The 24,869-nt window shown below is 44.6% G+C and overlaps 1 protein-coding gene across 1 annotated transcript in view; it reads right to left on the bottom strand.

Annotated features, from left to right (window-relative positions):
* Positions 1–5,941: 5,941 nt before the first annotated feature.
* Positions 5,942–24,869, bottom strand: part of SMIM36 (small integral membrane protein 36) — a 42,684-nt gene continuing 23,756 nt past the window's right edge. The window contains exon 2 of the mRNA XM_045182394.2: positions 5,942–6,195. The gene's annotated coding sequence lies outside the window, so the exon portion shown is untranslated. The remainder of the gene's footprint in view (positions 6,196–24,869) is intronic.

Raw genomic sequence — 24,869 nt, 5'->3', positions numbered from 1 at the left:
GAACTTTTACATCTATTAGCCCGTTTTATTCTTAAAACTATCCTGTGGGGTAGATAAGATCATATCTACTTTATAGATGAAGACATGAAAGCTTAGAAAGGTTTTGTGAGTTACTTAAACTTATAAGTGCAAATGAAAAAGTCAAGATTTGAGCCCAAGCTCTCTGCCCCCAACCCAGTGCTTTCCCCCTCCAGCCCTTCTCAGATTCAGGGAGGGGGGAGGGTGGGGGCGGCGTCAGACAACCTGGACTCAAATCTCTTGTGCCTGCTCTATGGATTTCTTCCCCCCAGAGGAAACACAAGCCTAAATGATTCTCTAAAAGCATAGACAAGCAATGTCAACTGTTACTACAGTTCTTGTGAATATGGGAAAGAGAATTATTCTGCATCACCCAAACATCTGTGTCTACATCCCATGGGAGCGGCCATGTCTCTTTCTCCCAAACAACCCCCTTTCCCATCCAACATTTCTTCTCCACGCCAGTGGGGAAAATCCTCCCCCTCCAGCAGGTCTGTCTTCACATGTCCTCACAAAAAGAAATTTGGTCTTTCTCTTTTGGCTCATATCATTTGCATCCCAATAATCACTCTGCTGAGCAAAACCAAGGGCCTTCCCAGGGACCTATCTACCTTAGAAGACACAGGAAGGGAAGGGGTTAAAAATAACTAATAATGTATTATGTTTCTGTATCACACGTTTACCCAATGAACATTTGTTGAAAGTCTAATGAGCATCCGGGTGCCAGATACAAAGTGGAGTAAGATGCCCTAGCCTCAAGGAACGTCCAGGCGGTGGGAGAGAAAAACAATCAAGCATGAATCCCCACTCAGCGTGTTAAGTGCTATGATGGAGCGTTGTTCATGATGACGAGACTCTTTAATGATATTCCGGTGGGGAAGGGAAGGGGGCTTTGAAGAGGGGAGGGCACTGGGACTTAGTGCCGAGTGAGTAGATGAGAGAGAGTAAATAAGTAAGCGAGAAAGAAGTCGACATTCAAAGAAGAGAGAGCACGGCATGTGCAAAAGCATGCCGTGTTTGAAGACCTCAATTCCCCATGACTCGCATGAACGTCATTTGTGAAGTATGGTAGGCGGAGCGGTAAGAAGGGTTCTGATTAAACAAAGGAATGCTGAAATCAAGAAGACTTGGAGTTCATACGGAAAGCAGTAGAGACGCATTGAAAAACTTTAAACCACAAACGAGGTGGTCAGTTTTATATTTAGAAAGACCTCTGTGATGAAATTGGTTCAGAGTAGCCTGAAGGGGTGCAGACGAGGTTGGTGGGTGTCTGCGTCAGCTCTGTCCAGCAGAATCTCCACTGATGGTAGAAAGGGTCTGTGTCTGTGAGGCCCGACAGCATAGCAGACAGCCACTGGAGCCATCGAGCACTTGAAATGTGCCCTGTGCACCTGAGGAACTGCGTTTTCACTCTTATTTAACTCAATACATTTAAATTTACATAGCCACGTGTGGCTCGCGGCTACCATATTGGAAAGCACCACTATATACCTTTCTCCTTTCCATCTATACTAATAGAAACCCCAATTCAGGGGCACATGGCATCCCAGAATAAAGATCACATATTCTAGATGGTCTTCTAGCTAAGTATGGGCCCTATCGCTAAGTTCTGGGCAATGGGATATGATCCAAAGTGCAATTTCTGGGTTATGCCTTTAAAGATAAGGGATGCTGTCTGTTTATCCATGTCCCCTTTCTCCACAGGCTGAAATGTGGACATGGAAGAGAGGCATTTGGATTGTGTGGCATAACCAGATGGTAAGATATTTAGAAGGAAACTGGGCCTCGATGGCTTGGAGCCAGAGTGGCCTTGCCAGTCTGACTTGTAAGGACAAGAGGAATACGTTTCTATTTCATTCGTATCGCTCTTATTTTTGGCTCCTGTCACATCAGGTCATCCTAACACATACTGTGAGTGAGGCTACAAATAGAGTGACTGATATCAAACACCAATTCCCCAATTGCCCACTGCCTGCCACCACCCTCTAGGCAAAATTCCCGAGGCAAAGGTTTGGTGACAAAGGAAAGGAGTCTTTATTCAAAAGCTTCGCAATTTTGGAGTGACAGCTTTCCACCTGCATTAGTCCCTGAAACCTATCAATTAAGGCCAAACTCTTTAACACCTGAGCTCTATCCTTCCCCCTGTTAGTTTTTAAATATCTTATTTCTATAGAGTTAGTTTACAAACTAAAACAACATAAGATTTTGGAAGAATGGCAGGCTTCTGCCTCAGAGGTCGTCCCCTCTAGAACACCCAAAGAAGAATAAACCTGCCACCCTCTGCCAGGCCAGCACAACCCTAGGCTGCACCTGGAGCTCCTTCCCATCCAAAATACTGTACCACCCTGGGAAACACAGGCAGCTGCACACGATCATCAAGGCATCCTCCAGGAAGAAGAGAGCCAGAGAGAGCCGGCGCCTGCCAGTCTGAGAGCTCTTCTTTTATTTCAAATCTTCTTGCCCATAATTCTATGGGCTCTGGAGGCATTCAGCTTCTCAGCCAATCGCGTCCTAGACTACTTACTATTGCCTGGGCAAACTCCCCCTACAGCCCCTCCCTACTTTACCTCAGTGGGCTGATCAGATCTCTCTCCATCATCACCAGTTAAAACCCGTTTAGAATAATCCATGCAAGAAGAGATGGAGGCTGAACTAAGGCATTGACAATGGGAGTGGAGTAAAAGAAACTCATCTGGGAAGGGTGAAAGTTTCGTTCTACAAAGCCTAAATCTGAAAAACTCAAGGAGAACTACAATTCCATCAGTGACTGCTGCTGTGAGCATTACATTAAACTCACAATACAATACCATTTAAAGATAGAGATATAATGAATAAAGAGAAACAGCAATAGAACATCTGCTTTTCCCTGGACCAGCTCAGATCTGCTGCAATATCGATGTAATTAAATCAACGTAGTGTCCTGACCTATTCAGAACCTGACAGATCTTTTTATTTCAGAGTAAATGAAGGGAGGGCAAACTAGGAGCTAACGCACAGTACAAATTCTAGAATGATATAAATATGTATATTTCATGTCAACAAAAATGTTGACAAATCTTAAGAGATGTCTTGATAAAAAATAAAACATTTTAAACTGCAGCCTGTCCATTGCTTGCCAGCAATTTCCTCAGACTTAATAATATTATTAAGCAAGTTAAGCAAGTCTCACATTTCTATTTGTACACTAAATATTTGCATCTTCCTACACACGTTGTACAATACTCTGGTTGGAGACAGTTTGATTATAAAAGATCTTATAGGATTTGGCATGAATAAACAAAGATTTTCTGTACATTTTTCAATTGATGTTTACTTTCAACTTAGTTTGTATTGATTTCAGGTGGACATCATGTGCTTTACAAAGTGATCCCCCCCCACCTCCCCAGTAATTCCAGTACCCACCTGGCCCCACACAGAGTTACCACAGTATCCCTGAGTCTATTCCCCACGCTATAATTTACATCCCCATGACGATTTTGTTTAACTACCAATTTGTGACTGCAGGAAAGAGGTGAGGGGATTAATAAGACAAATGAGTATTTGTTGAGCACAAGTTCCTATGCCAGGCACTTTTGAAGGTGAGAACTACAAAGCAAGCTGGGCAAGTAAGGACTTTATCCAGACCCCTGCCCTAAGGGGACTTGGCCAACCCTAGTAGCCTAAGGTCTTGTCCTTGGGATAGATGACGCAGCTCCCTTTTGAGTTCCTGTTGGGAAAAGCTCAGGGCTGCCAAAATAATTTACAGTTTTTTCTAGCCAAAACCTGACAATAGACCCCTGACCTTCCTTTCTTAGAGCATTTACTAAAACAAACAAACAAACAAATAAACAAACAAATAAAACCTTACAGTTGTAAATCTTTCCTCCCTCCCATTGAGATGTATATCTACCTCCTACAACTCTGTCCCAACCCTCCCCTCTTTCTCAAAGACTCGAAAGCCCTCCCTTTGAAATGTGAAGTCAGTAAGGATAGGGCCTCTGCCCCCCAGTCTTTATGCGGGAATAGAATCCTGCTTGAATAATTTCCAGCTAGCAGACCCAGCTGGCTTAATCACATCTCCACTAATCAGGCCCTTGTAATTTTCACTTCCCTTACTCTACTGGAGCTCTGGCTCCTTTTCCTCCCTCCCACATGGTCCCTTTAAACAGCCTGTCACCTCCGCACAAATGGGAATGAAGATCAGTTCTTCCCCCTGCTGTCCGTAGTCACTGACCAAAATCGGTTTTCACCACTTTCTTTACCTGCTGTCTAGCTCTTTGGCAAAGGCGTGAGTCAGGTCCGCTGTTGTAACAATTCTGTGATGCTGGCTTTATCATCCTTATTTTGCAGATGAGGAAATTGATCATCCTAGAGATTAAATAACTCACCCAGTATCACATTTGTACTTCATTAGTATTTGAGTCACACAGTTACATAATTGTTGAGCTGCAGGAGACTTCAGGTTCATCTTATTCAGCCTTGTCATTCTACAGAGGGTTCTGAGGACTGGAGAATTTAAATGTCTGTTTTAAGAGTCAGAACTGGGTAGGGGTTGCCAGAGTTAGTAAATAAAAACATGGGATGCACAGTTAAATGTGGATTTCGGTTAACAACTAATACTTTTTTAGAATAAGTACTTCATGGGGAAGTATACACTAAAAAAAAAAACCAATTGGTTGTTTATTTATTATATGTCTGAAGTTCAAATTTAACTCAATGGTCTATATTTTACCTGGCAACCCCCTCTCAGGGCTTCTCTTTCACAGGGTCCTTCTCATTCCATAACTTAATAAAGTAAGCATCCACTATTTCATAATTTCTTCTTGGAAATTTTGGTTGTGCCTGCGTGAGTTACAAGATAGGGAGACTATGAGTTCATGAGGTTTGTGGTTTTAATGAGACACTAAACCTTTCTGAAGTTGGGAGAAACCCACAAAATAATATTTATGAGGGAGGCATGGTTCATTTATAAACAAACCTACCAAAAAGATTACACTAAATTTAAAACCCTCTGTGTCTTACAAACTTAACTATCAGAGAATCACACAGTTGGCTGGACTTTCTAGCTGATATCTATTTGGCCCATCTCTTTGTTGCCAAGTCGGTTTCTCCCCAAACAATCCAATTACCTTCCTGTGCCCAGGATCCACAACCCTTGTTAGGGGTGGGGAGGAGGCCAACCAGGCCCAAGCTGGCGGGTGAGGTAAGGTTTGGAGAAGCAGGGTGACGTGGGAAGACTTGGAGCCAAGGCCATGGTGAACCAGCCCAGCAGAGTGTTTCTGCTGAGGTGTAAAGAGAGCCAAGGAAAAATAGATGGGTGTTATTGATAAAGAGACTGGTGTTAACCAGAGTTGACTAATTAGTGGGAACAAAGGAATGTGAGTATTTTCTGGCAATACCTGTGACTTTGTAAACAGAGTGAGGGAAACGGTGATAACATTACCTTTTTCTTTACTACTGGCCCAGGGCCACTGATAAAAAGCCATGGTTTACATACAAGCCCTAAGAATGCTAAGCTTTAAAAAAATGCTCCCTATTTCAACAGGCTTTTCACAGACTCTTAGGTAATCAGCAGCACAGTCTTGGCTGGAGGTAGGAGGCAGGACAAATGTTTTGTTATTGGGCCCTCCCTTCCCCCCCCCCCCCCCCCCCCCGGCCAATTTATAAAGGAAGCTGTTAAGGTTTAAACACGTCGGGGACCACTTCAAAGTCAGCACGTCAGAGCTAGAACTCCAGCAAGGTCCTCTGACTCTGAGTAAGGAATGTCTTCCTGAGCGGGAGGCTCTGTAGGATCGGAGCTGCGCTGAGTTGAGGACCCTGCAAGGGGCGTGACTTCTGAGTCCACCAGCTGAACAAGCCGCGTGGAAACACAGGCTTTGAACAAGCACACGGTTCTTTTCATTGCAAAGAAGCCCTGCTCGGGTTAGCTCTTGCAAAGGTCAGTTTATCATAAACAGTCAGGCTCACAAAGTCCTAAGGCAGGAAACACAGGATTTGCCAAGCCCCTGGGAGTTTCACAGCTGACGGGAAATGAGGTCTTTCTGCGGCTATGTCATCTTTAGGTTTCTGTCTCTGCTCCTCCTGGTGTGGTGTTTTCCTCCTGCGATGGCTTCCTCTGCTTCCTCTGGCTTGTCCATGACCTTTGAAGGGTGCCTCATTTGTGAGTCTTCGGGACATTCCATGCTGTCCTTTCCTGCCCTGGGGAGACATTTCAGCACACAGGTTAAAGGCACAGACTCTAGAGAAAGATTCCCTGAATTTGACTCCTGGCGTACCACTTAACTTCTCTGGTTCCAGCTTCTTCATCTATAAAGGGCAGCTAATAACAGCCTCCACCAATTGTGAGGAATAAATAAGGTGAGGTCCTTAATTACTCAGCACAGTGATGTCATATACAGCTACATGCTCAATACATGGAGCTGTGTTTTTATCATCATCAGAGCAACTCTGGTGTTTACAGCTCCTGGTTGGGTATTTCCAAGTCCCAGTGGAGACTTCTTAGCAGAGAGAACCATTGGCTGAGCTCGTCGTGTCCCATGAGTCCATAGGTAGCCAGGCTCTCTGATCCAATCAGCCCAGGTCGGGAGATTGGACTTGGTCTGTCGAACACAATGCACTCATCCATCATTTCATCAGGGGCTGTGCGTGCGGGGTCATTCTTTTAGAATGGGATATGAGTGTAGCCAGCACCTGAGAGATGCCTGATACTATGTAAAAGAATCTGTTCTCAAACATTAAATATCTAACTTTAATAAATGCTTACAGCCCCAGGATTATAGCCATCTGCTCTTTCTTGCCCATCTTGGGCCAGGCAGAGAATTCTTCCCAATCTCCATTCCATTAATATGCTTTCCTATGTCCAAGAGACTCACATAGCTGACCTACATTTGTCAAATGCCTGCTACATCGTGGTCTGCAAGGTGATGATGGTGGGCTCGCGTCGGAGGATAGGACATGAGAATACAGAAGGCCCAGTCTGTCTTTCAAGGCTCTTCAAATCTGGTGGGCTTCCCACGATAACTCAGATCCAAGGGAGGGAATGCTAAATTTGCCATTGGAGGCGTACCATGTTAAGCCACCATGGAAAAGGGTAGATACATCCCATCTAATGGGTTTTAAAGAAAGTCTTCATGGAGAGAATTACTCAGCTCGATGGTGATGATGGGAAAACACCAACCAGCAAAGGAGAGAGAAAACTGTATTACAGACAGTTTAAGTGAATTATGTGGGTAAGTTTCCAGAGCTGAGAGGGTATAGAGCCCATGGGAGCCACAGTTGATGGTCTGCTTTGGTTCAAGGGTAGGTTTTTTACTTCGTGAAGAAGAGCGGTGTTGTGTGGTGGTTTGACAGGGTTTCGGAACCGCTTGTTTATGACAAGAGTGAAGTTGTTTTCAAGGGTGGAGCGGTTGGACCTAAGGATGAAATTGTTTTTGTAAGGGAAGTTGTTTCAATATCAGAGGGAAGCTGCTGTCAGGATGCCACTGGCATCTGTGGTTGCTGCTGGACTCGGCTGCTGAGGGTGCTGCTGGGGGCTTACAGATAAGAATGCATGAGGAGCAACTGTGGCAAAAGGACAATTAGACTATGACTGCGGGGAGTGTGTGAGGCACGTCGGAGCGTGTTCGGTCTGGGTAAGGTACCCACCGCCTGTGCGAGTAGCTCTCCAGAGGCCTCGGGGCGTTAATCACCACAGTGAGGTGATTCTTTACAGGCGGTGGTGAAACCATGAAGTGGCCCCTGACGGGGATCATCTTGCCCATCAACACTGGCACCATGATTCCCTAGCAACAGGGACATCCACTTTTGTACTGACAACTCTTGGTTGGCTAAGTCCCCTCTCCTGACAGCCAACTCCTAGGAAGATACGACTCAACTACATTTGAACTCTACCCCTTGCACTTCCCCTTGCCTGGAACGGTAGTGGAATTATTCTACCATTGGTTTAGAGTATGTTACTTCTTTACTAAAAGACATATTACTTGGTATGCTATTGGCTTGTGAAATTATTGTAATTCCTGAAGTGAACCTGTGTTAAATAAATTATTGGTAAGGACAAGCTTAGTCTCTGAGCGTAAATTTGCCTCCTGTACAAAACAAGTGTGTGACATGCGTAGAAACGTTGGCATGAGATCATGAAGGGCTTTGATGCCAAGCCAAAGAGTCGGTGCCTGACATTATAAGCAAGTAAAACCTACAATAGAGAAATAAAATGGCAACTACCCCACTTTGCTTTTGTTTTATGGGCTTATTCTGTTGGCTGCATGTGTTGTAAAAGCATGTCCACATAAGTGTATCTTTCTCCCAGCTTCTAAAAGATAGGAACTATATAATAACTGACAAAGGCCGGGCACTCACCTTTGTACCTGCCAGGTGCTACTCTAAATACTTTGTGTCCTCATAACAACCCTCTGAGGTAGGCATCACTGTTGTCCTCATACCAGTGGTGAGGACGGCACTGAGCAGAAAACAACCTACCTACAGTCATCACCTGGGAAGTGGCAAAGCTGATGCCAGAACCCGGGCATACCGCTGTATCACACGGCCTCCCTCTGGCTCGGAAATGCTTTCCCAGCAACACCGCATCTAGCTCATACAACAGTTCCAGGCTTTGGAGAAAAGACTCTACTGTAAGCTAAGCACAAGGTGATGCTTTCGAGAACCACAAAGACATGAGCTGGAGGAAGCCTAGTTACCTGTGGCCTAGCCACGCATGGGTAGGTAGCCTTTCTCTAGATGGGAGAGATGGAAAATGCAGCCCTGACCCAGACTTGGGATATGGAAGAAGATCCCTGCCTCCAAGGCCAGAGAGCAATTCTCGAAAGGACTTCAAGCCCTGAATAATTTATGTAGTGATGCCTTGGCTTCTTACATGAAGCTTTTACTTTTGAACCACAAGAGCAAACAGAAGCACAGGTGTTTTCTTGGAACCACCTAGTGTCAGAGTTGGGAGGACTTTTCACTGTTGTCGAGCATCTCCACTCTACACTCAATTCTTGGCTCCCTCACTCCGTTTCCATCCACTTTAGCAATTCGAGGCCCCTTTGTTTCCACTGCCCCGCACTTGATACATTACCTCGGCCGATGCGAGAACACAGCGGTGGGCTGTGTGCGATTCCCAGCACACTGACTCTGTGCCACCCCTTTTTCTTCCATTCAAAGTGGATCGATAATGCAAATAACTAGAAGGGATGCTGTTGCAGAGACAGACTGGACTGCACTCTAAAGAGGATTTAAGAAGTCATTCAGGAGCAAAGGTTGGCAGTTTAATTATTAAGAGCCAACATAACTAGTAACGCTGCACTCTGCCGTCCTTTCTATTGAAAACGAAACTTGTGTAGCTGACAAGTGCTGATTTTACTGGTGGTTGAAATCATCCAGTGACTGGGGGTTCATCATTTCCAATTCATGATGGCTTTGGACAGTTTCACTGCCAGCAAATTCTTCCTTCTGTACAGCTGAACACTGTCTCTAATTGGAACTGGTCCGTGAGAGCTCGGGAACGTCCATTTGTCCCCTGCTCTGCGTCTTCTCCTAGTGTTCTCAGAACCTATTCTAAAATTTCACAATTTTCTTCCAGTCCTTTACTCCACTTCCATTCCTGTGCTCAGCAGATAACCTTCCCTGGGACATGCCAAATGTTCAGAAAGTGCTCGCTGGTTGAATATCTCCTCCTCTACAAAACAGTCACCACAGATGACGGAAGTTCTAAGTTCTCTCCCACCAGTATCTTACGTTTGTCTTCCAGCCCCAATCTCAGAGGAAGGGGCTCATCCCTTCTATAAAATTTACTCGTCTATTTGGGCTCTAAATCTAATCTTCTTTGGCTAATTCAGGGATGTGGTTACTTTACACACAAGAAACAGTGTCATTCCTCTTAGGAAGAAATAATTTTCCTTTCTCAAAGGATAATTCACTCTGAGTGAATGGGCCATTTTAGAAATTCGAGTAGTGAATCTCACGTTTATCAAGGAAGAAACTCCTGAGCCTGTCACTCATCTGCCACGCTGGATTCTTCATTGTCACTGCAGACCAGAATTACCTGGGGGCTTTAAACATTCTGATGCACAGGCCACCTCCGTGAAATCAGAATCCCAGGGTGTGGAGGTCAGAATCAGGCTGTGGCATTTTCAAAGCTCTCCGGGTGATTCCAGGGTGCATCCAAGGTTGGGAACTTGCTGCCCCAAGGGTGGTCCTAGACCACTACCCTCATCATTATGGGTGAGCTGCTTAACAAATGCAGAATCTCAAGCCCCATCTATTGAATCAGAATCTACATTTTAGCAAGATACCCTGGGGACTTCTATGCACAGTGAAATTGGAGAAGCAGTGGTTTGGACCAGACTTTAGAGCAAGAGTCAGCAAACAAGTCTGTAGGCCAGATTCAGCTCCCTGCCTGCTTTCGCAAATCAAGTTTTATCGAACAAGCCACCCCCATTCATTTACATGTTGTCTATGGCTGCCTTTGTGCTCCAGTGGCAGAGTCAAGCAGTTGTAACTGAGACCTTATAGCTGGCAAAGCCTAACATTTTGCTATCTGGGCCCTTACAGAAAAAGTTTGCCAACCATTGCTTTAGAGGATGGAGTTTTAAGTGCAGCCAATAAAGCATCTCTGGGCTTTTGTCAGGGTGGAGAGGAGGACAAGATGTATCTGCCTCTATGCTGTGGTCATGTCCCTTATGAGGACAGTTCTGAACAGGCCTTTTATATTCGCATCTACCAGGGTTATGCTGCCAAGCGAGCCTGTTGTTTCTGATAGAATTAATTCTGGATACATTCTCCAGAGAAACAGATGGGCCAGCACAAATCCGCCCTCAGAATCACGCTCACTCACACACACACAGACACACAGACATTTTATGTCATTTCAATGCTGTTGCAGAATCATTCAGCTAATGCAATACTGCAAAGTCTCTACTGGAAAAACAGGACCGCGAGAACCAGGAAGATGAGCTCCTCCTGGCAATCAAAATAATCTCTAACATTCTACTTCCCCTCAAAAATAAGAAGGTTGCTATTTTTTTTCTTCTCTATATATCAGCTTGACTACATCTTTTTAACAAACGTGTGCCCTTTACATTCATAAACCACTGGCCCCCAGCTAGACAAGCAGAGCTTACTCGGTTTGCCCAGTCAAGGAGCAGGCGGAGCTGACCTGCTCTGCAAGGCACACTTTTGCAAGACAGCTGGCACAGCCTGGGTTTCAGCCTTCCCTCTGTTCTGCCTGGCCTCGCCTTGATACGGATCTGTCTTCTTGCTCCAGTGGACACTTTATAGCATTCCTTCTCAAACTCAAGCTTACTAGAAACTAACCCGATCATCTTGTTAAATTGCAGCTTCTGATTCAGTAATTCCCGGGCTGGGCCTGAGATTCTGCATTTTCTGGCAGGGTCCAGGGTGATGTTGATGATCTCAGGACCATGCCTTGAGCAAAACCATGGCGGATGGCCACACCCAGGCCACTGCTTGTCATTATAAGTAAAGCTGTTCTGGCGCACAGCCACGCTCATTTGTCTCACATATTGTCTGTGGTTGCTTCCCCACGAGAACAGCAGAGCGGAGTGGTTATGACAGAGACTAGATGGTCTGCTAAGACTAAAATACCCCCTATCTTCCCCTTACAGACAAAGTTTGCAGCTCTGATTCTCCAAGGGTGGTCCAGGGATGGCTGGCATCAGCATCACTTGAAGGATTTGTTACAAATGTCGATTCCCAGGATCATCCCAGACCTACTCTGAAGGCAGCCTGGGGCTGGTCCTGGCACGCTCCATTGTTTTCAAGCTGCTCGGGTGATGCTGGTGGGCCTCACTTTGAGGACAAGACCATCCTCTGTCCTTCTGAAGGAGCCTCTCCCAATCATCGCTGGGAAGGACATTTTCCCGGCATAGGATGCATTTGTTTATGGGCCTCAGGCTCCCTTAGGGGCATACATCTGGGTCTCGCTGAGGTCCTTTGAGCTGTGCATGCCTCTCTTTCCTGCCATCAAAGCCCTGATAAGAGAGAGGCAGGCTCTTAGAATCCCAGTGGTGCCTGCTGGGTTCCCAGGAGGCTGAGTCTCAGGTGGAAATTTGTGTGCAGGACATGTATTAGGGAGTGCTCTTGGATTAATACCTGTAGAAAGGAGGAGAAGGGAGGGATGGGAAGAGGAGGGAGGAAGGACTTGGGAGGGGGGCTTTCCCAAAATAGGCTGCAGTACAGTTTCAAGGGGGGTCTTAGCCAACCACATGGAAAGCTCTGAAACTGACATAGCCCTTCATACTGGTCCCCAAATAGGGTGAGAGTCAGATCTGTGTTCCCTCCAGAGCTGTCCTAAGGGTGGGGCATGTCCTTGGACCAGAGGGCTGAGAGCTAGGGCTGTCTTTAGGCAGCATCCCCAGCAGCAGAATTAATTCTGAAGGGGGATCTGGAAAGGGCCCCACCACCTGCATTCCAGGAGGTATCATTTTTATTTTATTATATATCTGTATTTATTTTTTAAAGATTTTATTTATTTATTTTTGGAGAGAGGGAAGAGAGGGAGAGAAACATCGATGTGAGAGAAACATTGATCTGGTGCTTCTTGCATGCACCCCAGCTGGAGACCTGGCCCACAACCCAGGCATGTGCCCTGACTGGGAGTCAAAGCGGCCACCTTTTGCTTTGTGGGAAGATGCCCAACCAACTGGTTGTCACACCACTTATAAATGGAAGTTACCATTTACCAGGCCCCCCTCAGGTGCCTAGCAATATCCTTGCTTATTTCATCCTCACCATCCACTCATGAGGTTGGAATTATTAGTTAATTTTACACATGGCAAAATGGAGGCTCAGAGAGGTCACGTACATTTCCCAAGAGCCCACAGCAAGGAAGAGATTCCAGTCTAGACTTGCCAACACCTAATGTCGTGATTTTCCATTAAACCAGCATTTCACAATTTGTATTCCTCAGAACAAATGTTCACGGGTGTTACATAATAGGGAACAAAAGGACTTTTTTTTTTTAAGCTATTTGTATGGTCAAATAGCTTTAGGAAATCTTGCATTAGTCGTAAACAGGTTTTTGGTAGGCTTTCTCAGAACATTTAACACGCCAATGCGCAGTGAGAATCTCCAAAAGGGTCATTAATATGCATGATTCCCCAACCTCATTTAAAAATGGAAATGTTTTGTAGAAGAAAGTGCATGGACCACATTTTGGGACATGACGCTTTACCCTATTCAGTCCCCTTTCAAAGCTCTCCCACACTCCTTCACTTTCTCTCTTGCCAAGAAGGGAACTTGCACAGAGCTTTCTTGCAGACAGAATGGAATGTAGAGTTTACACTTTGTTGCCTTTTGTCCTGATTTAGAAATACTGGTGCTGGACCGTCCTGGGCTGGGGGAGGGAGGGCAGCCTCTGAGCAAGGACAGCTCGATCAAAGTGAAGCGAGGCCTTTGCACATTCCCATCAAGTTTGGCAATGAGCAAGGTCAGTTTCCCATGATGGCTGGGCGTCGGTGGTGAAGGGCCACCCCACTCTCTGCAGGGCTCTTTGGGTTTCATGCCCCATTGTGCAGTTGACATACATACTGTATGTATAATATTTAAAATGACTAGTGACAACAAATGAGAATGACAACCTTAAATACCTTCCAAGAGAAGTTCAAAATGTCTCTACTTAAAAAGTGTGAAATAAAGGTGAAAAAATCAATCTCAGTGAAAAGTTTCTTTTGCTAAAGACCATTTCCTAAGTTAGGAAAATGCTGGAGAACCCCTGTTTGGGGGACCCGGGGTGAGGCTGGCAGTAGCAAGATGAGTAGAGGTGGGCAGGTGAGCATGTCGTTCTCATGGCTGGGGTTCTAGCAAGCTCACCTGCATAGCAGTTTTTTTCCAGGTTTCCACGTGAAGTATGGCGCTGATCACAGACCACATGCAACTCGTAGAAATCAGACCCAGGACCCATTTCCAATGATTCAGTTGGAGGACCAGAATCTGTATTATATCTAACATCTCAGAGGAGTTGGCCTTGGTCACTCTCACTGAAGTTAATTAGGATGGAAAGGCTCTTTGGCTGGGACAGTTTTGCAGACTGAACAGATTTCAGCAGAATTCTTGTGCGTCCCACTCACCAATCCGTCTGTTCCTCCCCTGCAGGTAGTTGAAGGTTTACATAGTGCACTTCCTCCCCTTGGTGGAACAGGACCCTGGGGAACTGAAGAAGGCTGAGACTCGAGCTTAGCATGCCTGACCGTTTCCGACCTGACGGGTAGACTTACAACTTAAAATGCACTCCCCACCCCAACGTGTCCCACTGGTTGAACCTTGAATCTCTTGCCTCAGGTCCCAAGGGATCTCTGTCCTTGATTATTAAATAAACACACTGAGGGGGTGAAAAATAGGCCAGGGGACGTCCACAGAAAAACACTTTTAAAATAGAACATAAAACTTAAGATGGGAAGTGATTTGTCCAGTCATAATTTTCTTTAAAAAAAGTTTCATAATTAAATAAAATAGAAGAGAGATTGGTTGTGCAACTGCTTATTCTAAACTCTGGCTGTAGCAAGGCGAAGTTGGAAAGAATCTTATACTGCTTTTCTGTGGCCAAATTCTTCATTTCACAAGGGAAGGACCAGAGAGGTAAAACCATCTTCTCTGGGTCCCATAGCTGTTAGCTGCTGAGTCCACGTGGCTGTTTCCCCTTCCTGCTTTCAAAACTGAATGAGTGGACCCCTACATTAAAAATCAAACAATATTCTGGCAGGATTCATTCTATTACGCAACGTCCTAAGAGATGGGGCTTTAGCAATAGCAGTAGCTGCATTAGTCAATACTTAAGGGGTAAAAATGGAAGATGCGTTTCTTGGGTCAGGAGAGCACTGAATAACCCGAGATGCGGGGGGGGGGGGTCATTCTGAGCTCCTGTGATATTGGTCTTGGGCATCTATTGTAAGGGGAATAATTCGCTTTAGGCCTGTCAGCAATTGGCCTTGACATGGCCCCATGTTCTCTCTGTGAAAGATCGGGGCTATATGACTGAATATTTTCCTTGTCACTGAAGTGAGAGGCATCTCAGCACCCAGCTCACAGAGTTGTTGCGGAGGTCCAATGAGCTGCTCCGTCGAATCTTACAGCACAGCCGGGCACTTAGCACGCACTCAGGAAACATTAGCTATTTGTTTCGTGGTTGTCGTTTCTATTTTTATTTTATTTATTTATTTACATAAAAGGCGATCGTTTTTTAAAAATATTTTATTTATTTATTTTTAGAGAGGGGAAGGGAGGGAGAAAGAGAGGGAGAGAAACATCGATGTGTGGTTTCCTCTCACGTGCCCCCTACTGGGGACCTGGCCTGCAACCCAGGCATGCGCCCTGGCTTGGAATCAAACCAGCGACCCTTTGCTTTGCAGGCCAGCACTCAGTCCACTGAGCTACACCAGCCAGGGCTGCTTTTTATTTTCTAAAATAAATTTTTAATTTGGAAAAGGTCCAAATATATGGAAAGGTTGAGAGAATAGTACAATGATTACCAAAAGACCCGACATCCTGATTTAACAACTGTTAATATTTTGTTGTATTTGCTTCACCTACATGCAGGGCATGTGTGTGTGATGTGTATTTATTTATTTATTTTTTGCTAAACCTTTTGAAGGTAATTGTGAGACATCACGGCACTTCGGCCCTACGTACCTCAGCATTCATGCCCTAACAAGGATGGTTTCCTTCATAACCGTATCATTATCATAATAAGAATAATAATTCCCTAATAATAATTTCTGGTCCATATTCAGGTGTTCTTAATTGCCCATTTTATAGTTTTGGTTTTTTGAATCAGAACCTACTGAAGGTTGACATGATATATGTTGCTGTTTGATATCTCTTCAGTCTCCTCTCATCCAGAGCACCCCGCCCCCTACTTTCCCGTGGTGTTGACATGTTCGGGAAAGAAGGCCAATTGTCTTGAGGAATGTCTTACATTCCGTCACTGTCTACTGGTTGGTGGTGTTACTTAACTTATTCCTCTGTCTCATATATTTCCTATAAGATGGAAACGGCGTCTAAAGGGTTCATTACATGTAGGATAAATATTTCAGGCAAAAACACAATGGTTTGTAAGTCATGCTGGCTGCTTCATGTCACCTTACTCTGGTAGGTGCGTCGTGCTGGACTGTCACGATGGGCCTGATAATAATTAGCTATTATTATTTCCCAAGAGAGAATGCGGTACTTAAACCTTCTTCAGTGGCCTTTTGTCAAATGTGCCCAGGACCTGGTACCAAAAAGGAGAGTCAATCTCTGTGTGCCAGGGCGGTGGTGGTGGAGGGGGCTTGGGAGCAAAGCAAACAAGCCAGAAACCCTAAGATCGCTGATTTCCGTTAGAGATTTTGGATGATTCAGTATCTAGGCTGGTGTCCTCTCAGGTTTGGGCTTAAATGTTAAAGTTAAGTACAAAAGTGACCAAGTCTTGCTATTGGCTATATATTGTGCCCGACACCGGGGGTGGGAGACAAAGATGAACTTGAATATGACAATCCAGTGACTTCTCAAAATTCTCTGACACTGGCTCAGGGAATCACTCTACAGCTAACCCTTGAATAACAGGGGTTTGAACTGTGTAGGTTCACTTATATGTGGGATGTTTTTCAATACATGCCTTTGCTGTTTTGGGTCCATGGTTGGGGGTTCGTAGGTGCAAAGGGCCAATTGTAAGCATGGATCTACGACATTTTATGTAGGGGCTTGAACATCCGCGAGTTATGGTGTTTGAGGGGCTCCTGGAGCCAATCCCTCAGGCACACTGAGCTTTCGAGGGGCACCTAAGCTTTTGAGGCGTCAAAAGTTAAATTTTAGCCCTGGCTGGTGTGGCCTAGTAGACTGAGCTCTGGCCTGCAAACCAAAGGATCACTGGTTCAATTCCTGGTCAGGCCACCCGCCTGGATCGTCCACCAGGTCCCCAGTGAGGGGGTGTGAGAGGCAACCAGTGAATGTATTTCTTGCACATTGATGTTTCTCTTCCACTCTTTCTCCCTCCCTTCCCCCCCCTAAAAATACACGAAAAAATGTTAAAAAATGGTTAGAATGGTAAAATTTATGTTATGTATATTTTACTACAATTTTAAAAAAGGCTACAGAAACGGTGAGATTAATTGTCCAAAGCACATCGCCGTTATGAGGAGAAGTCGGGGTTTGAACCTATCTGTGTAATGTGTGATAAATCATCCTGTGGAGAAAAAATGATAAGTAGACAGGAATAACACTGATGTCCAGACGAAGCAGAAACTGTCGAATAAACATGAGCTTCTCACGTCTCCTCTGGGCTAATTTCCTGACCTGAGCTTGCGTCTCAGATGAAGAGTGGGTGAGTGGGAAAAATGTAAACACATCACTCATCGAATGTTGTCTGACCACATCCTCATAAGCCTCTGCTGCCCGACGGCCTTGTCTGTGTTATTGCCTGGTCCCGCCTCTGTTTGAACTTTGACAATCATTAAAGGACAAAAAGAAAAATAAATATGCCTCCTAACGCCTACAAAGAACGGCTTTAATGTAAATAAATAGTTGACCTTTAAACAACATGGAGGTTAGTGGCATCAACCCCCAACTCTACACATGTGGAATCTAACATTTTTTAAAAAGATTTTATTTATTTACTTTTTAGACAGAGGGGAGAGAAACATCAATGTGCGAGAGGAAACATCGATTGGTTGCCTCTCGCACACCTCCAACCGAGGACCTGGCCTGCAACCCAGGCGTGTGCCCTGACTGGGAATGGAACTGGTGGCCTTTTAGTTCGCAGGCCGGTGCTCAATCCACGGAGCCACACCAGCCAGGGCTGCCATTTTAACCATTTGAAATGTACAGTTTAGTGGCATTAATTTCATTCACAACCTTGTGTGACCATCACCATTATTTTCAGAGCTTTTTCATCGTTCCAAACAGAAAGCCTGTACCTGTACCTATGAACCCATAACTCCCCCTTTTTCCCTCCCCTCAACCTCTGTGGACTGCTATTCTACCTTCTGTCTCTGTGGATTTGCCCAGTCTAGGTACTTTACGTAAGTGGTGTGGATGGAGAAAAAAAAGTTCAATGGAAAGTAACCTCACAGGGTGATCTGATCACAAATTCCTCACTGGGCAGGTCAAGGTGGTAGTCACGCCCCAGGCCTGCAACTTCTTTAGTGAAAGGTTGTACACAGCCCTGTCCATTTTCCTGGTGCATCTAGGATAGCACAGCTTTGAAATGCCAGAATCCTCCTCAAGGCGGGTATTAACCCTCCGGAGAGCACATGATCTTGTTACTTGTCCTGTAATCCAATCCCTGCCTCACTTTTTCCCTTCTTGATACAATCTTCCTTACTGCATTTCAGACGCGATAAAAGCGGCCATCAAACTGTATTCTCCAGAGTGTTTGAGATCTTGCTCCCTGGTCAGCTTGACTCAAAGAAACTCAGAAAAATTCTCTCCATTTGGGGGGGTTTCTTACATTGACCGTGGAACCCTGTACTATTTGTCCTTCTCCGTTTGACCCATTTCACTTAGCATACTGTCTGGCTGTCTCATCCGGGTTGTGGCGTGTGTCAGCATTTCATTCCTCGAGGCTGAATCATAAATACGCAGGGTAAGGATGGCCTGCGTCGTGTTTATCCATTCATCTGGCAACGGACAGTTGTTTCCACCTCATGGCTGCTGTGGCCATATCTTTGAAAGGGGACAATGACATCTCACTCCCAGGGTTTTGGTGAAAATAACTAGGAAGAGGCTTGGAGAACAGAAGGTGCTCAGTTAACATTATCATATTTTCTTTCTTTCTCTGTGATGCAAAAAGCGCACGTCATTCCTTTAGAACTTAAGTAAAGGGCTGGGATGAGTAGGATAATTCTTTTCCTTTTCCTGCGCCTTTTCTGATCCTCTGCTGCTATTTCTTTGATTAACATCTTGGCTCTTTAAATTATTTAAAGGAAGAACTTTTTCTGAGGCTATGCTGGGGTGTGGGAAGGGGTAACCAAAGGGGACAGGAATAGGGTCAGACAGAAACACGCATTCAGTTGGTTATATGTTGCCAAGCCTAAGAATATTTGTTACTTGAAGGATTTTCTCACTTTTTCCAAAACAGCAGTGGAGCTTAATGGAGATAGTGATCTTTGAAACCTGACCTTCCTTATTGCAAAAGCCTCAAGTGTTCAGATCTGGGCCATCAGTGCTGGGAAATGAAGATTAATCTCGCTTCAGTCCTTTTCTTCTTCCAAGGGCAGATGCTCCCCCCTGCCCCCACCCCCGCCCACCCGCATTGCAGTAAGAAAGGGCAAAGGCCATGTTTTCCTAACGTAACTTAGAAGAAATATGTGTTTCAAAGGATCCCGAGAAAAAACGTATTTCATCTTGTCTTTGAAGGGCTCCGGAGTATGCCACCCCAAACACGTCACTCTGACATAAGGATAGTTTTAACCTCATGGCACCTGAGAGAAAGCAGACGCAAGAAAAACCGGCTGCCCTTGGCCTCTCTCCTAGGAAGGGCAGGGCGATTCTCCATCAACAGAGACAACTCCAGACTCATACCAGCCCCTGGCTGGCACCAGAGGGGTATGTGTAACAGACTTGACTAATTAGCCCTTATTTTCCATGGTTTCCCCCCACGTATTCACCTGCCCACAATCTGCTGCCCCCCAAAACACAGTCCTTTTCCTTTGTCTTGTCACCTTTCCACAAATTTATTGTGGAGAACAATAAACGTGTCTGTTGTCAGTCTCAATTGCATGGCCCAACCAATGACCCTAAGATGGATAGAGGAGAAACGATTTTCTCTTCCCGACAAATTCTTCTTGTGTAATGTAAGTGGTATACCTTAAAAAAAAACAACAAAAATGAAAAACCCAGAGGCAGAGGGAGCTCTGAGATGAGAGGAGCACACAATGTGGCCTCAAAGGCAGAGATTGGAGTGACGGGACCACGGGCTCCTGGGGCCGCCAGAAGCTGGGGCAGACGAGGAAGGAATTCTCCTCTAGAGCCTCTGCCACCGGGCTCTCGACAGGTTCAGTGCTGGTGCAACTAAGGAGCCTTGCTCTGGGAAGGGCAGTAGGGGTCCCCAGTTGGGTTTATTGTAATTTCTTTAACGTTTTATTGAAGTACACATATACCAAACAGCACACATAAGTACACTGAATGGATTTTTAGGAACTGAACACACCCTTGTAACCAGCGCTGAGAACAAGAAACAGAACATTCCCAGCTCCTCAAAACCCCCATCACTGCCCCTCCTCCTGCAGGAATGAACCCGCCCCAGTGTACCTACCCAGTCTGCTATTAACGGCGGGTCCCCCGGTTTTAACAGTAAACCCCACAGGTGTTCAGAGCAGCTGGTCAAGACTGTTTAAGCATGGCAGTGGGTGGGTCTTCATTGGGTGATATCTGGACCACCCTACAGTTTTTCCCCTTTAATTAACCCACAAGGCCTCATGGGAATTTGCCTTCTAGTTTGACCCCATCAGTTCCCCATGCACAGAGAGGTCAGGCTGGAAAGACATAAGGACAAGTTGGAGGCAAGCCAATCTCCTCTTTTCTCCATTCGTGGGGTCATTACCAGCTGATTGCTTAGGGCCAGCAATGCAACTTATAACAGCACCGGAAGTAACTTTCCTAGGAAGGTTTTGAACGTGCGTTTGGTAGGAGTCTTTGGAATATTCGTATTCAGAAAGCTGGTTCATAGAGATGCTTACTAAAGGGAGGAAGTGCTAAGAGGTAAACGAAGCCCCTAAACAAATTATCTGAGACAAAACACGTCCTCAGAATAAGATGGGGAGGCTTGAGAAAGGGGATGACTTGCGGCATTCTGCTGTGCGTTCCCAGAGACAGAGAACTGCTGAGTCAGAAACCGTCCTGGCTGTGGTGGCTTCCTCACTAAAACTAAACAACGCTTGGGGATTACCCTCGTCTTAAAAGTAACTCATTTTAAAATTTGTTGCAACTTTTTATCAATCAGATAGCTGCTCCCAACTTTAAAAAAAATAATAAAATGACACCTGTTTTATTTTACTTTTTAAAGTATCACCTGCTACCTTGTTAAACCTAGAAAACACAGAAAAACAGAAAATACAAATTTTGAAATGTTAATTTCCCAATCAGGGATAACTTCTAACTCTGGATGAATATCCTTTTTTGATGAATAAGCATGTATTTCTATGCCTCTTTACACTGATGACAACAGTGTACTTACTGCTTTGCGACTTGCTTCATTTCTCTAAAAACGTGTCCTGAGCTTTCTATGCCGATGAGGCACATAGGAAGTTCCATATAAGGAAGGTAAAGCAGCTATAGTTAAGTTAAAATCTTCCCAGTTTATCACGAACGTTCCCCCTTTAGCTTTTCTTATCCAATATGATATTTAGTGATCATATTTTTCCATCGTGAGGAAGTGTCACACTTTATTTAACGTGTCCAAGTAGGTGATTTCCAGTTACTCATCACTGAAACACGCACTACAATGGATGGATTTATGGGGAAATCTCTGCACGTGCATTATTGTTTATTTCCAATATGTTCCTAGAAGAGGTATTGCCCACTCCAAAGCTATGTGTGCACTTTCCAAAGCATTTCTATACTGATTCCCAAAATTGCCGTCCAGAGCAGTTGGTAGCGATTTACAATCCCACCAGCACTTTTTCTGAGTTGTTGCCAGTGCTGAGTAAGTATTGGAAATGTAAGCATCCAAAGGAGTCTTTGAAAATTCGATAGGAAATGCATGGTACTTTGTGAATTCTTTAACTTGTATTGTGCATGGAGGTTAAGTTCAAATTCTCATCCTGTCTCTGGTGCCTTTCAATTGGGCTACTCAGTATCTTTCCGGTTCTGTCTCCTTTATTTACACACACACACACACACACACACACACAGTGATTTTTGTTCAAAGGGAGTCGTGCATTCCTAACTCTAATTTTCCTGTTTCTTCTCCCCAGATGAAGCTCAAACTCCATCTACTGCCACCTTAGCCTTCCAGCTATATGTCTCAAAATTCCTTATTTGTGACTATTTCAAAGGCCACTTCCCGCATCAGGCCCTTTTTTGACACTCCCATGTAAACGGAATCTTCCCCTTTTTCGCCTGTAATCCATATCTGTTAGTGATCTCGCCTTGCCCTCGTCATAGCTATCGTGGGTTCCAGAAGGAGGGCTGTGGCCCATTTTTAATTCTGTCTGGCACGAGGGAAGTCATGTTTCCTCCTCCTGTCTCCGCTTTCTCACCTGTGAACTGAAGCCTGATTCAGAGGAGATAGCTTCTGAGAGCTATTTCACCTTCAACGATTTATCTGTCAGTCTTCGTATATGACTCACTCCACAGCTAGAGCAGTGACCCTTAGGTTTCCCAAAGCCACAGATGCCTTTGAGAACCTGGTGAAAGTTTTGGGCCCTAATTCCCCTCATATGGATTTAGAGATAAAGATATTTTGGAGGTTCAGAACAAGCCACCCCAAGATGTGCCTCAGTGTATGCAGATTATTTTGAGCTAAAAAATAACTTTAGCTTTGGGCTCAATAGGAACTTTAGTCTTTACCTTCTATCATCTGGGGGAGGGCAACCTTCTATTTACTAAATGCCTGCTTTTCTTATCATCCTGCCCTGACCCTTTGAAGCCCCCCAGGTGCGTTGCCTCATCCCTAGCCCCAGATGTCATGCCCACCCCCATCCTCCTTTCTGTCTCTGAACCTCCGCTGCACGTGGGGTCTCTGACTCTCCTGTGTGGGGTCCCCATCCATAGGTATGCATTACATTTGCTTGTTTCTTATTTTTTGCTGATCTGTCCCACGTCTGTTTGATTATTAGATGGGCTAGAAGAACCTCTAGGCTAGAGGAAAGTTTGTTCCTCCTCCACAGTGTTGAGTAAATATATGGTTATTAAACCAACAGTACAAGTCCATTTGTGGACCTGAGGTCGAGAACTGTGGCTCTTTAAGGCTGTGTTGTGTTCATTTTTGTTTCACTCTTGACTAGAGTAGGAAGGCTCACTCCATTTTTGTTACTGTGAGTCATATTCAAACACTAAGGTGGTAAGACTAAAAAATAATGAAGTTTACTCCTTGGGGCTAAGGATAAATTTCATTACCTTCTAGCCACCTTTGGTATTAATTCTCCACTCATGTCACTACATTAAAATGTCAAACTGAGAGGCTTTTGGAATACATTTGAATAAACCACGACCTTTCCTCTTTTAGGAACCATTACCCATCAGGCATTTTGGTGAATTCCACAAAGCAGTTTGCGATTTCAGATTTCCTCAGTCAGAGGGTTGCAAATCAGTAAGCAGTTACAATGTAATGTTATTCCTCCAACAGAAGGACACGGACTTGTAAGAGATTAGTTCATGGGGTAGGAGTAGATTGGGAGAGGATAAACCAGGCAGTTTTCAAGTAAGTCTCTATCATTACCAAATATGTACACAAATGCTCTCTAAATGAATAACAGGGTTTATGTTTTAAAAAAATCTTGTTGACAATTTTCAAGATCTTTATCTGGCTATCTCAATAAAGGGAAAAATATCTGTATATGCCTTAACCCACAAGACAGTGCTTGTTCTAGAATCTAACAGGATTAGAGTTGGATTTGCCTGCTCTCTCTACAGCTGCACTTGGGAATGTGCTCCTGTTTGTAGGTTGTGCGTTTTTCCCTTTTATTCCTCCTTCTTCCTTTATGGGAGATTGAAATTAATGCAGTGTGAACTGCTTAGTCAGTGTGACGGCATCGATCTCGTGTTTTGAACTTGGACTTTTTTCTTCCCCTGGGTGCAAACCAGTACTAAAGCTGACAGTCACGACTCAACCTTGCGTCTGGGCATTCTATTACGTGCTGACGCTGACTGCTCCTCCATCCAAGCAACAGTCACAATGCATGGCCATGGGGGTTTCACTACCATTTCTCTTGATGATGCTGATGCGCTGCTGATGACATCTGCTTGCATGAAATCAGAAGTGGACTCATTCTCGATGATTCCAGGTGTGAGTGAGCTGTGTAGCTCTAACGCATCTTCACCTCACACGGGTTTGACTCACCTCTCCCAAGTGGTCATTGGACCCGGTTTTCTGCAGCTCAGTCCTAGATTTCTCCTGTTCAAACTTACCCTTCTGAAGAAAAAAAAACAAAAAACAAAGCCCACCTGGCACGTGCACCATGTGCGTGGTTTATAGGGATCTTTTATGAGTCAGAGGAGCATCCCGAGTCTCAACATGAGGTTAGGCCCTCCTGTGGGGAACGCTCATCCCACTTATTTCTTTACAATTTTAGTGAAGTTACAATCCTATTTATACAGTTAATTATGCAATTATTTATCTACTGTACTTCTCCACAAAGTATTCTGTTTTTAAAAAATTTCCACTAAGCCATTTAATTACCCAGAGATATTCCATTTGTAATTTTTTTACAGTTTACCTTCAGTGTTACTCTGTATTAGTTTTAGGTGTACAGCAGAATATATTAGACACTCACATACTTCACAGAGCAGCCCCCCCAATATTTCCAGTACCCCCTGGCCCCATATGTAGTTATTACAATATTATTGACTATATTCCCCATGCTGTAGTTTGCATCCCCATGACTATTCCGTAACTACCAATTTGTAGTTCATACTCCCCTCCCCTTTCACCCAGCCCCGCAGCCCCCCTCCCCTCTGGCACTCATCAATCTGAAGAACAGTGTCTTTTTAAGAATTATTTTGTGATATGCAGGGTTTTAAAAAGTACCTACACTATAGTTGGTGCTCAAAAAGATTTCTTGAATGATTCCCATTACTACTAATAACATACCATTCACATTAGTACTAGTAGTGAATATTTGTAGAGTTTTTTTCAGTTTACAAAGCACTACACGTTAACTCACCACGCAGAGACCTTACAAACACAGTTCTGAGTGCAGAAGAAACAGTATGAGCTCGACACC

The sequence above is a fragment of the Desmodus rotundus genome, chromosome 9 (assembly GCF_022682495.2).
Source record: "Desmodus rotundus isolate HL8 chromosome 9, HLdesRot8A.1, whole genome shotgun sequence".
NCBI classification, from domain to species: domain Eukaryota; kingdom Metazoa; phylum Chordata; class Mammalia; order Chiroptera; family Phyllostomidae; genus Desmodus; species Desmodus rotundus.
Note: the sequence above shows the minus strand (reverse complement) of the source record. Positions and strands in the feature narration are given on the sequence as shown.